Raw genomic sequence first — 13,312 nt, forward strand, 5'->3', positions numbered from 1 at the left:
GGCAGAGGCAGAGGCAGAGAGAGGAACCCCCAAGTTCTTTTCTGATTCAGCATTTCTGTTTTTCTTCTTTTGGGGGAAGGATATCAAGGATACAGGTTCAGGGTTTGATTAAAATGATTGGTTACTTTTGTGTTGGCTCTTTTCTAAAGAACAGACACTGTAGTCAAGGTGCTTTTGCAAAGAAAGCAGTGGTTTTCAGTGCTTTTTGTAACCAACGGTGTTTCCAAAGCCGATCCGAATGGACTGGCTGTAGGAAGGTAAGTGCTGGTTCCGAGTGAAAGCAGACTCTGGGTGTTGTGGAAAGCTTGGACACTGACTCTGATGTGCGCAAGTGTCAAACACAAAGAAAACCTAAGGTCCGTGTACTCTTTTAATATGCAATTTTAACAGGACTGGGGAAGAGACCTGTGCACATCTACTTCTGTTTACTAATAGACGTTGCTGCAAAGTAAAGCAGAGAAAACAACACTTGCAGACAAATTAGGTCAGCAGTTTTCTGCCTTCTTTGCACGATGGTGTCCTTTGGTGAAAAATGTGGCACGGAATGAACATTTTGGGGGTGGTGCTGAAAATGTTCATGACTTCATCTGGGTTCTAATGTCAGAGTCATAAATGCCCAATTTCCCTGCCTTATTTCGGTTAGGGCTGAGAACATGTGTACAATGGTGACACAGCAGCTGGCTTTGACCTCCAACTGAAGGCTTGCTTTGGAGTACAGAATGTGCGAGAGGGTATTTTCGGCATAGTGCTTTGTCAGTTTTAAGATGCATGCTTTAAAATGTCAGGGAAGCATCAAGACCAGGAGCAACTCAGACAGAAAAACCTTGATCAGCTTAGTCACTTGTTTACAGACCCGTAGGATATTTGCAGAGGCTTATTTAACTAGACGTTCAGACAGTACCTAGTAAAAACATTTCCCCATCCAAGTGGGCTTGGTACTTTCAGTAAAGACTGAGCTGGGTGTGGTAGGGGGTCACTGATCAGCTTGGTCAAACTGTCAATACTCATAGCTCTTTCTCTTCACCAGCCAGGTGACTAAGTCTCTCTTCACAGCTCCTCAGACACAGAAGTCACTTCAGCTGAGCCCATCTTGATTAATGAGAGCTCTCCTCAGGTTGTGAGTTCTTTTTTTGTTCCATGATTATTTGATCCTGCTCAGGCCTTACCGAGGCTCCAATGAGAAGGAGCAGACGAGGAGGCAAACAGTTTTCAATAAGTTGTATCGTCAAAACATGACTTGCTTCTCATCAATTCTAAGAACAAGAGCACAAGACTAAAACTGTATTATTGCAGTTGGTAAAAGCAAACACATATGAATATTTTAATTCTACGAAGTAACATTCTATTCCAAAAAGTAAAACATTTTAGGGATGAAGCCCTATGGAAAAAAATGCAATCAGCTATTACATAGAGTGGGTCCATATAACTTTTGTACACTTACTCTTAGGCTTCTCTGAACATTTTCTGCAGTTCAATTTCACTGCTGAACAGGGCTACAAATAGTTGACCCAGTCCATATTTTAAAAACTAAAAACAGGAAATAAGGTGTAAAATTTTTTATCTTCAGAAAAAAATCTGTAAGTGAAAAAAAGACGGCCTTACTTTGTATTAATTTATGTCATAAATATAGCAATAAAAACACAGAAGAAATAAAAAAAGTTATTTCACTATTTGCGTACACAAATTTCTTTCTTGCTTTAGCATTTTCTTGCTCCACCAGTACACCAAATTCCCTGTAGTGACTCTGGCACAGAACACCATGCTCTTTCTGTGGGGATCTTCCCATCTTCTCTTCTACTGAGACTGACTTTTTTCAGAACCACCTAAAACCCTAGCTCTCATTCCTGTCCTCTGACAGTCATCGTTCCTCTACCTGAAATTTTATAATTCCCTGAGCTCTAACTGGATGGCCTCTTTCCCCTTGCCACAAAAGCCTGTCGTTGCCTCCTATTTGTCTACTCATCTCCCATCTCTACTGAATAGCAAACAATGACAGCAGTTGAAGTGTGTGCGGTCTGCTGGGGAGAAGGAATAAGTATTCTTCCTGTTAGAGTGAAAAAGGAGCCATTGCCCCATTGAAAAGTTGTGTGTAGAATGTACTGTAAATTTCTATTTTAGGAGTTACTCTTAAACTTCTTGCAGAATATATATTTCCATTATTGCATAAAGAGTAACTATTAAATATGTCACAGAAACTCAGCTATACTTCAGCAAAATATGATCAGTTGAAAACAGTGAATGTTGGCTTTATCCTGAGGAAAAAGTATGACAAAACCAACCAGATCTACAAATAGTAAGTGCAACCAGGTGTGCTGGCACAAGCCTGAAATCTCAGCCCTTGGGGGCTGAGGCAGGAGGGTCGCTGTGAGTTTGAGACCAGCCTGTGCTACACAGTGAGTTCAAGGGCAGCCTAAACTACAAAGTGAGGCTCTGTCTCAAAAATCAAACAAATGGAAAATCCCATTAAAATGAAAAAACAAATAATAAGTGGTTTGCAGTAGACCACCCAGTAATAGTCTTTCCTGGAACTCTTCTGGACAAGGAGAATATAGGAGTTGGCATTTTTTTCCCCCTCTAGGGAATGCTGTATAAGTAAGCAGAGAATCAAATCCCTCATTCCGCTAATAAGAAAATGAGGTCTAAGTACTTTGGCAACTAGGTCTAAGTAACATTCCTAATGTGGAATAGAATCAAAAGAAGTTGCATGTGATTGCTCACTGCTTTATTGTAAACAATTCTATTATAAATGTAATTTCCTTTATGACTGAGACCTCACATTGGTGTGGATATATATTAGCATGCTCTATGTCAATATTATTTTTGAAAAGTGTAAATATAGGTTCCTGTCTTAGATTTCTGTTTTCTGCATAAGAAGGAATAATTATATGCATATGAACTCTAAGGAGGATTCAAGCAGGCCAAAATGAAGATTGAGTTAGTTGAAAAATTTGCACGGTAAAGATGACAAAGGAAGAAGCTAGTTTTCCAGCACCTCTTACAGGCTGGTCATTGTCACAGTGAATATTCATGTTACATCATTTCATGCGACCACAGCTAATACCTTAGTGTCTATTCCTGTACCGAAGGCCTATTGTGCCATTGATAGTAATTTGAACAATAATTTCTCAACATACTTTCAGCAAAAGGATAAGTTCTTAAATTCCATGTAGTACAAAATTCAAACAGGAAAAATGTATTTTCCATGTTTAAGATTTGAGTAAAACAAATAATTCATAGCAATTATTTAAAACTACAAGAACTGTGACTACAGGAAGAAACCTTAATAGCACCCTCAGAGGGGTTTACAATTCATCGAATAAAAATCATAATTTGACTTTTAGACACTCAGTTGCCCTTGCTTTCTCGCAAGTTCAGTTATTGTCGCGCTTATTCCAGTTATCTCCCTTTGCCAAGTACAGACAGCAGAATTTAAAGCCACAGCATATAGGAAAATAGATTTGAAGCTTAGCCGGGGCCCCTTTGGGTATTTCCAGAAAAATAAATATAAACTTTATCTTAGTGGATGGGGTAGGGGAAGTGTGCATAGAAGACAAGTAAATGCATTTTCATGACAACTGTAATGGGCTGGCGGAGGAGCAACCTTTCGGATTTTAGAAGTTAGAAAAAAAGACAACTATGCGCCATTCCTTTCACCTACCACCCTTTCTTTTTAAAAAGGGAGAAAAAAATGAAGGAAGAATAAATTTCCTTGAAGTTCAAAAGAATGAGCATCTCGAAAGTTTAATGTAACTCTGAAGTTTTTCCTCGGAATCACTTTGAGGCTAGAGTGACAGTTTTGACAAAGTTCGCTGCAATTAAAGTGTTTCGGTCTAGTTAGGACTTTCTTAACACTGGGCCCATTTGTCTACACTGACTTCATTTTCACTTAAGGTTTTTGAGAAAAAGCAGAAGTGCAGACAAACCAACTCAGAACACCTTCCCAAATTTTGGATAAAATTTCACTTAATGCAATTGTGGCGCCAGGATCACGGATAGGATGGTACAGTTCAAAATATGTTTATATAACGTGGCTGCATGCCTCTGAGATCTTTTAAATTCTTTCCTGAGAGCTCCAGTCACTCAATGTTCACTCATCCAAAACCCTTTATATTCTCAAATATCTCAGCTAGTTTCACTGGAAAAGCTAAGTGCAGAATAGAAGAAAATAAAATAGAGGCAGATATTTCTCAAGTTCTTACTTCCCCCACAGCTCTTAAAGATTAAAGAAAAGACATACTTGGCACAATGATTGCGATATTCCAAATATATAGTTTTACATCCCACTCTCTCGTAGTAAACCATGCAGTTTGATTAGTGCCTTTGAATCGATAATTTTAAAAAAGTTATTTAGTATTGGAGAAGACTTTGACCTCGTCTGTATTTTGTCATGGAAGAAACGAAGCCTCCTAGCCCTCAGTTAATTTAATTTATCCACAATCAGGTAGAACAAGAATTCAGTCATTGTTATTTAGAGTTCAACGCTCTTTGAGCAACATAATGCCACCTCTATTTACTGCAAGTTCAAATCTCGCCTGGAGTCATGAGTATGAACACTGCTTGTCACCTCGCTGTTCAACAAGCAATGTAAATGAGTTGTATTCTTCCTAGGTATTGATTTCATCCTGAAAATCATTCAGTTGATAACAATTAGCAGCTTTCGATGAGTGGATGAGTACCATGGAGTGGGGGCTGAAGCTAATTAAGGAGGAATTCTGGGAAGCCGTGTTCTCCCTTTCCTGTTGGGTGGTTAGACATTAAACCTTGGGGTTGTCAAATGAGCAGCACCTTTGCATCAGTATTAAATTCACACACAAAGAAAATTAATTACAGGAAAGCCGCCTCAAGCCCACTTTGTCAACTCTCTCAACAGGAAATTCTCACTTATGCAGGAAAAGTCAAGTATCGCTGTCTTAAAATATCCTTGTTTTTATAAGCCTGCTCTCATTTTTTATTTTCTTCTGAAGGAGAGATGATGGTGTAGAAGCTTTTATTTCTTTGATTACAGAGAGACAAATACAACTGTCTGGAAGATTAAGGTTGGGTGAAGCAACAAGCCAGACCTTGAACGAATTCCCACAAGACCCTTACCCGGTTGTATTCCCACTAATGAACTATAAGGACTCAAATGTTCTGTTCGGCGCTGAGTTCATGTTTACATGAAAGATGGGCCCTGGAGACAGTCATGTTTTCTTTGTTTTAAAAAATGTCCAGCAGGGGCTGGGGATTGAGCTCAGCAGCAAAGCACTTGCCTAGCAAGCACAAGGTCATGGGTTCGATTCCTGGTACCAGAAGAAGAAAAAAAAAACAAAATAAAAATAAAAAATGTCCAGCAATACAGCATTTATATTCTAATGAAGGGCAAAGAAGTGTAGTAAATTGTCAAAATCAACCAGTTCACCTAATTTTCATTTGCATATTTCAATTAGAACATAAGTCTCATTAAATATTTTTGAGATAAATACACTGAGTAAGTTCATGCCTAAATCTTACCCATTCTAGTTAGTTGGAAAAAGTTTTTTTATTTGAGTGAGTACAGACTGTGAGTGTTCAATTAAGATATCTTAAAGCTGGTTTGATTATCTTGGAACAGGAGGCCTATGGCAGCGAATCCCAAGTCTGTTCCTTGGAATTCTCATGATTTCATGAGAATAAAGTCCCCAAGAACCTCTTTGATGATTTAGTAGTGTTTTCTATATTACACTTTACCTAACTTTTGAAGGGGATCATTCTATTATTCTTCACTTTTTCTTGGGAATTATGCTTCCTTTGGGTTTCTGAGTAGAAAGTTTATGCCTCTGTTTATTACTCTCACATTTAAAAACTCATCACTGCTGACCATGCATAGACTTGACTGAGCATAAATCACATGTCTATTAGCAGTTGAACATTGTTTCAGACAGCAAATTTGCATTTGGACTGAGATTAACAGTGTTAAATGGGTGGATCGCATCAAGTTTTCAACTGCTTATCACTACAAATCCACTGAAGCTATTGCTTAATCCACAATATTACCTAATGACTATGTTGATAAAGGGAAGACTGAAAAATTATAACAAACAGTGAAAGTTAAATGAATATTTATAATACTTAAGGTTACATTTTAAGGTTATATGTAACTATATTGCTGCATATAATGTAATAGAAAATACTGCATAGCTCAAAAAGTAATTGGTTCAGTTGTTAGCTTTGTAAATGCATAGGATGTATAAAATCGAAAATTAAAAACTGATCATGGAATTTATTTTTCATATACTAAACTTGTATTAAGACACACAGTTTCTATTTAGCAAAAGAACTAACTCATTTTGTTTGATCATTTTTCAATAATTTCCTTAACTCAGTGTTTACTGAGTGGAGGGCTGTTGTAAACGTGACGGCCGGCATACAGAAACGAACAGTCGGGACTGCCAGGCAGAAACAAAGAAGGCAACGAGGCAGGAAGACTTGGGACCATGTGGTGCATTCCATTTTTCAGAATGTGACTCACTGTTAGGTGTAGAGAAATACCTTGCATCATAGAACATATACAAATGACACATTTAAAATAAAACGTTTTTAATAACATGGATGAGAAAGAAAGAGTCAGCAGTCAGAAGGGAAAGGGCAGCTCTCTGAGTTAGGGCAGTGTCGGAGGCGGCTTTGGATCTAAAAGATGTGCCAGTCTTCTGGTGGGCTACAGCTCAGGCAGTGTGAGCGCAAATCAACGAGACTCCCTTAACTAGGCACCTGCAGTATGTGAGAAGTTCAGAGCAACAGGAGAAGAACTACCTGTGTCAACATCTGCCGTGTCAATAGTAGGAACATTTACTTACTTTAAACCCATAGTTAGAGCTGTGAGTGGAATTCATACTGCATGTGTGACCCTTAAAACTTTGTGTTGAAAATTTAATTTATAGTTATGCCAGGTTGGAAGCATCCTGCAGAATCTGTCCAAAGCAAACACCAATACTCTCCACTAAAACATATTGTAAACTAATCCTCAAATTACTCTTACTGATAAAATTCCAAGGAAATTAGCTCCTATTTGGAAAAATTATTCAGCATATGAGACAAGATTGTGAGCCTACAGAAATATTATTATTAGCTATCAGATCTGTACATACTTCAATATGTTCAAATTATAACATAGAGAGTATTAGATTATTTAGTCTTACCCTGCTACTGAAAAAAATTTAAAATATTGGGTAGAAATACTTAAAAAAATATCCCTGTCCAATCTAAGTAGTAAAATATTATCAGGTTCAAAGCTAGACCAATCCAGAAAGGTAAGTAAATAATAGCTGAGCTGCCTTACCCCAGATATAATTTGACAATCTTGGAATTTATTTCATGTGGACTTTACGTATGGGAAACAAGTAAATTGATCTAGTACCACATTAATGTTATATTAAACTAGGACCCCATATAGTCACAAATTTAGAGAAAAGTGAGTTAGAAATAAACCTTTCCTATGCCCCTAACTTCAAGGCATCACAAGGAGCTGTTTTTACATTGAGCAGAAGAGTAGAGGAAATTAATGGTTCTTAACACCGTGTACATTTTTAGCTCAAATTTGCATCACTTGAGTGGACTGAGTTATTATCAACTCAACTCTTTTTAGCTTCTTCCCTGACTGGTAAAAGTGGTAGGTACTTTACCAAAGAGAATGCAAAAAGCAGAAGACATTCACTTTCTAAGGTAGAAAGCATTTCTTCCCATCATATTTCTTGTAGAGTCTCCATTATACTTTTTCAAAGACAAAGAAAGCACATAGTCAAAAAGTAATAAATATAGAAAGCAATAGGAACCATGGTGCTGAAGCATCAGAAGCATATAAAACACAACAGAGAACCAAAACAGACCTATAAACATGTCAAGTGTTGGAAATGTCTCACGAAATAATAAAACAGCTATGTTTACTGTGTTAGTCAGGCTTTTCAAGAGAAATGGCACTGAGAGGAGATACATATCTAGAAATAGTTTTATCTTAAAATATGAACTCATGCAGTTAGGGAGGCTGAGTAATCTATTGTCCATAAGCAGGAGAATCAGGAAGCCGGTAGACATGGCTCAGCGGTAGGACATTTGCCTAATAAATGTGAGGCCCTGGATTCCATCATCAATACTAGAAAAAAAAGAAATATAAAGAGGAAGCTGGAGACATAGTTCAAAGGTGTGAGAGCCAAAGAGCCCATCATATGTGTTCTTGAATGAAGGACTAAGAATCAAGAGTGACAAAAATAGCTCAAATGGAGTTAATTCAACCTTTTTCACCTTTGTATTCAGACCTTCAATGGGTTGGATGATTCCTATCTGCATTGAGGAGGTCATCTGCTTTACTGAATCCACTAATTTAAGTGATAATCTCTTCTAGAAAGACCCTTATAGACACACTATGAAATAAGTTTTAACCAGCTAGCTAGGCATCCCATGGTCTAGTCAAATTGATGCACAAACTTAATCATCACACTTGCTGTGACTGAAAACTCTAAAACAACACTAAAAATATCTGTAAGTACTAAGTACTATAAAGTGACATAGCATACATGAAAAAACAAGTAGGTTTTCTAAAAAAATGCATAACCAAAAATAAAAGATCTGTGAGTAATATTAATACCAGATTAAACACAGCCAAAGATAGAATTAGCAAATTTGAGTAAGTGAAGAAGATATTATTCAGAGATGGTCTGTAAAGACCTTGCAAATCTTCTACTCTGGAGTTTGCCAGACGATTCTTTGCTGAATTGCAAAATGAGACATGTATGTTTATTGTAGCATTAACTATATATATTAAAACCTACAATGAATGTGAAGGGGATAAAATATTGACTTTTAATACACTGTCTATGACAGTTAAAATCACTAAACTTGAATTCATACATCAATGTAGATAAATATGAAAAATTGATTTAAAAATTCCAGAATTGTATTGAGTATATTGAGATGTTTAACACATGTAGCACATTTGTGTATATTCCTTACAGCAAAATATGAAAAAAAACAGGTAAACTGATGCACATCAACTTCAGGTTAATGGCTAGCTCTGTGAAAACCCCTGTGTATTTATGAGGGTATGTAAAATTGAACTTCAACGTTTGCATGTTCAAACTAGAATCGCTGTAAAATTGGAAGCTGAAGCATGATGAGGACAGAGGGAGTTCACAGCAGAAACAGATGTTTCTTCCTGGCAGAGTTGTCCCTGTTGTTGTCGAAGCAGGACGGCTGGGAAGAGGAGAGAAGAGGAAGACCGATGCCCACGTCATCTTATCTTTCGTTAAAGTACTGCAAAGCTTTCTGCATTTTGTGCAGTGGTTTATTTCTTTGAAAGCACCCTGCTATACATCATTTACCATATGCACATAAATTACAATTACCGTGAGGAGCCTGAAGATCTCAAACGTTTGATGACTTAAGGTAAAATGGCAGGCTGAAATAGTTCAGGTAGAATTTCTTTCTTTCTTGGAATTATGGTTTTTTCATTTTATAACTCTCTCCCTCACCCTCTGTGGACCTAGCTTCCGATTCAGGGAGAATACCACAAAAATTTTTATGTAATACAGCTTGTTTAAATGTGAAGAAAAACTCTGAATAAAAAGAAGAGAATGATACATTCTATTGATACTAAAACCGAGCAAAGGAAATTCATAAATCAAGCTGGCAGTAAGTCTTCAGTGGCACATAAACTTGGGAATGAATAAAAATAACTTACTTTATTGGGATGATGATATCCATAAAAAATGTTGCAGAGTAGTGTGGCAGTGTTATAGAACACCTGTAAAGGACCAGCTGAAAATAGCAGAAGCTATTTGATCTTCCTTATTGAAGGCAAAAGCCCAGTCTACACACCCTTGCTTGGAGCTTGAGATGATCCGAGGAAATAGGCCTCTTTTCTTTGAAATATAATCCCTATCAGTTTCTCAGACAGCAGCCACTTGGCCTCATATGGTGGAAGTATTGTATTATAATTATATTCATTATACTTTGATAAGTACCATATTAGTACACAATGTCACAAGAAGAAAAGTTCGTTGACAAGTACAATGAGTTTAAAGCTACTATGAAAAGTACATACATTATATGGATTTTTAATTTGAAGAGATAACATGTGGCTTGCTCAATTAGACATATGAAAAAGTCAAAGTGACTTTTTAGAGGTTTTACAGAGCAGATTGTGGTACCACAGTAAATAGAGATGATTATTCCAATCTCAGCAGTCTTGGACAAATTTGGTCCTATATATTTTTATCTTGCCCTCCTATCAAGAGGTCTTCTAAGGATGAAGCGAAAGACTGAAGACATATATGATCATGGTGAGAAAGTAATTCAGAGGGATTTGGGGATACTCAGTTGGTCTCAGAGGAAGAACATAATTTCTCAGTTCTGGGCTAAATGCTAAAATTCATCATTCTAGATTCAGATGCCAGCTTTCCTTTAATATGCTATGTGATATTTTGCAACTTGATCTTATGTTACTTTACTATAAAATGAGCATTGCAAGTATTTACCTCATAAAGCTGTTGCAAAATCTAAGAGTATGATGTGGGTTGCAGAGAACAAAGTGCCTGGTACAGAGAAGGTACCAAGTGATCATTTGCTATCATTCCAGTTTCAGTTTTCTATAAATTGTATCATCATAATGTGTTTCTATGGGGGCACATACTCAGCTCATCACAAAGTGAATCCTTCATGTCTTTCTTCACTCTCATGTTACTCATGTCAACATTAAACTTTAGGGAGACACTGTCTCATGATGTAAATAAACTGCATCCAGGATGAGTTATTTCATTTTTTCTTAATGTAATTTTTATTCTAATTATTAATGCTTATCACTGTGCAAATGAATGGGCTTCATATGACATTTCCATACATGCATATGTAGTGCTTTGATCATATTCACCCTGTCTTCTACCTTCTCTTTCCTTCCTCTCAATCCTCCCTTCCCTCATGCTATTCCCTTTTCAGGAAAGTTCCAAAGGTGAGAATTATTTCCGGTTTAACCAAGACTGGAAAACACTGGATATCAATGAAAGCAGAATTTAGGAAGCACATAACGCCCGCTTCAATTCCTTCCATTGTCCGATGAAATGCTTGATGATCCAGTGAAGAGCAGGCTGCGACTCTGTGGCAGACCTGTAACCTGGAAGTGCAGTGCTTTAGAGTCTCAACCCTGTCCATGGAATGACTGGACACGTCTCTGTGCTGTCCCAGTGCCACATCTGTTTATCCCAAATAAAAACTTTCCATAGTAAAATGTCTATATTGCTTAACTTAAGGCATTTCTTCTTGAAAAGTTCACATATTTGATTGTATCTTGTCCGACACTAATTTTGAGAAGGTAATCTAGATTTCCTTTTAACCTTTAGTTTCTCTTTACCCTCTGTTAAACTCAGTACTTCTCCAGGATAGATCAGGTTGGTTAACAAAAGCTTGGTAAATATTTAAAGAACCAAAAGTGGTGTTGATTGAAGACAAGAAATGAATATATTAAAAGGTATTAATGGTGGTTGAATATGCTGATCAAAACTTCAGAGAAACTTTAGAAAGTTTAGAGACAACTCACACAAAGAAAATTTCCAGTGAATTGTGCTGGTCATCTCACAAATCTTTATTTCCTAAATTGAAATTTAGCTACATTTTTTTCAATATAGGCTATTACTAATGAACTTTTACTCGGTAGTTCATTGCTTTTTATTGTTGTATAATATTCCATTGCACACACACATTATATTTGCTTATCCATTCACAAATTGATGAGCTATTGAATTGTTTCCAGTTTGGGACTTCTATGAATAATGGTTTTATGAACATTTACTTTCTGCACTTTGTGTGGTCTCATGTTTTCACTTCTCTTTAATGCATACATACTTGTGCTACTGCTTTATTAAGAAGAATTTTCTGAGACCTTACCCTGGAAGTCCATGTTGTTGTTTTAAGCTACTACATTATGGAGTAATTTGTCTCACAGCAGTAGTAATTGGAATGGTATATTCTTACTATATACTGCATACTAATATTCTTACTGCACACTAAGTTCACAGCAGTAAACATTTAAGATTCTTGTTCTCAAGGCAAAGAACACAGGAAAAACAAAGAAGTCAGAAGACAAGAAAATAAGCTAATGTTGTTAATAACACAATCTCTCCCTCCCCAAATCATATTCCAGAGGCGATGCCACCAATGAGTTTGGGTGAACATTGCAAGCACACTTGCTTTAGTCTGTGCATAGGGTTCTATACATAGGTTCAAGACTTCATCTTATCCTCTAAAGTGCTTTCGATCCAAATACTTGTATGTTAAAATATACTGTACTATAAATCATTTTCCTTTTTTATTTGAATGTTAGAGATAGCATATTCCTGAATATTTTGGAATTGGCGATGAGTATGTTATCTTTTATGTAAAGCTGACTTAGTATGATGAACAATGAATTGTAAGATGGTTATGGCTGTGGCTAGATGTCCCCACAAGCCTCATGCGCTCACAGTTGGGGCTTCTGAGGTGACTGAATCACGGGTTTGTGATGGCAGAACACGGGTGCAGGATCGAAGATCACAAATGCGTGACACTGATTAGTTCAGCATAGTTGTGGGTGTGGATGATGAATTTACTGAAAACTAGGGTGGATGGCACCAGCGAATGTGCTTGTGGCCTGGATGGAATAAAAAGAGAAAGAAGAAGCAAGTCTCTGCTCTATGCCTGCCACGCCCTGAACACTTTCTCATCTGCCAGGCCCCTCTGCCTTGGAGCCAGCCAGCTACAGACAAGCCTCTACAAACTGTGAGCTACTGTGAACCTTTCCTCCTTTAACTGTGGGGGTCGGGTATTTTGTCCCTTCAGTGAGAAAGGAACTAAGACGGAGACATTTGTTCTGTGGAAGAATATTGGTTACAGTGCCATGAATCACTAGACTAGATAATTTCTAATGAACATTCTTATACTAATATATTAAATTAATGTTTTTCAAGATACTTGGCAAGTTAAACCCTGTAGTATAATAGAAACTTTCAAGTTATATCCTATGTGTATTAGAAAGACTTCCTATTCATTAAAGTACAATATGTATAGGAGAACACTTTAAAGAATTAATCCATCTTTCTATTTGGTAGAATTTTCCTGTCTCTAGTTTTCTTGGGGTTAAGGAAAAACAAAAGAACTGTAAAGGTACATGTATTTCTTTCAGTAAGATACAGTGTGTATAGCACTACCGAACAAGTTGTCCTGAATTTTATGTGAAGCTTTGTGTCTGTCTCCCGCAATGATTGGAATGAGGTGTTTTGGGTTTATGCAAATAAATGGATTTGGTACGCTGAAGAAATGATGAAGTTGAAAAGAT

General features: G+C 37.0%; 1 long non-coding RNA gene across 1 annotated transcript in view; it reads left to right on the forward strand.

Annotated features, from left to right (window-relative positions):
• The window catches only part of LOC102012658, a 36,958-nt gene extending 24,702 nt beyond the window's left edge, over positions 1-12,256 (forward strand). Inside the window, exons 2-3 of the long non-coding RNA XR_260828.2 lie at positions 9,092-9,393; positions 10,942-12,256. This is a non-coding gene — a long non-coding RNA (uncharacterized LOC102012658). The remainder of the gene's footprint in view (positions 1-9,091; positions 9,394-10,941) is intronic.
• The last annotated feature ends 1,056 nt before the right edge of the window (positions 12,257-13,312 follow it).

Source organism: Chinchilla lanigera, unplaced genomic scaffold (genome assembly GCF_000276665.1).
Source record: "Chinchilla lanigera isolate Chin_1 unplaced genomic scaffold, ChiLan1.0 scaffold00020, whole genome shotgun sequence".
Lineage (NCBI taxonomy): Eukaryota > Metazoa > Chordata > Mammalia > Rodentia > Chinchillidae > Chinchilla > Chinchilla lanigera.